Consider the following 1,014-nt stretch of genomic DNA (forward strand, 5'->3'; position numbering starts at 1 on the left):
ATGAGGGTAAGGCCAAATTCTCAACCACCATGCTGGTTGCTGAAGGCGTACCTTAATACATGCATGAGAATTATTCATTGTAGCCATTTAATCGAGAGTTGGCCACTCCACAAACCAGACCAATACAACAACAACAACAACAAAAAAAAAAAAAAAAAAAAAAAAAAGCAGGTGTTAATAGGATTAGCCCATAACTGTCACTAAGCCAACAGTTAATCACAAACAAGCAGCAACAAAATCTGGGGGGAAGATGAACAAGGATCTCCTTTCTAAGTGTTATATTACTTAAAACATCCAATCTCAATGGTCAAGTGTTTTTTTGTTTTGTTTTGTTTTGTTGGTTTTTTGTTTGTTTTTTGTTTTTGTTTTTTCAAGACAGGGTTTCTCTGTATAACCCTGGCTGTCCTGGAGCTCACTTTGTAGACCAGGTTGTCTTAGAACTCAGAAATCCGCCTGCCTCTGCCTCCCAAGTGCTGAGATTAAAGGCATGCTCCACCAATGCCTGGCAATGGTCAAGTGTTTACCAGACATTCATGAGGCACACCATCAAACTTGCAAGTGTGGCTACTGTGTCACATTTCTGTCAGTAGGTGGCAGAGAGGAGAGAGACTAGGTCTATGCTCAGTGTTCTGACCTGTGAACAGCTGAGTGATTAGGAGCCTAACACTCCCTGAGAAGAGTGAGCCTGAGATGGCCACCCTGTCCGGTGCTGTGCAGGCTTAGGGATGCAGACCATGTTTGAAGTGACCCCTGCCTGGTTCCACAACGCATGGATGAGGCATAGCACTCCTGAGACCACTTCTGAGAGGGCCTAGACACTTAGAGCCCCGGGACACTGCTAAGAGGAACACCCAAGTGGTGGAGAAACGGAAGAAAGAGAGAAACAGGAGTATGTGGGCACCATGAAGAGAGGCGGAGCTGGAGACTCAGGGAAGTGAGGAACAGTCTGATGTCACCTGGAACCATGATGGAGTCCTGGCCTGTGCTGCCACGGGGTGGGGGGACATATCTGGG

General features: G+C 46.4%; 1 non-coding gene across 1 annotated transcript; it reads left to right on the forward strand.

The window, feature by feature from the left end:
• Nucleotides 1-537: 537 nt before the first annotated feature.
• LOC116071810 lies at nt 538-668 on the forward strand. Its single transcript, XR_004111174.1, has one exon. It is a non-coding gene; the product is annotated as a small nucleolar RNA SNORA17 (small nucleolar RNA).
• The last annotated feature ends 346 nt before the right edge of the window (nt 669-1,014 follow it).

The sequence above is a fragment of the Mastomys coucha genome, unplaced genomic scaffold, assembly GCF_008632895.1.
Source record: "Mastomys coucha isolate ucsf_1 unplaced genomic scaffold, UCSF_Mcou_1 pScaffold22, whole genome shotgun sequence".
NCBI lineage: Eukaryota > Metazoa > Chordata > Mammalia > Rodentia > Muridae > Mastomys > Mastomys coucha.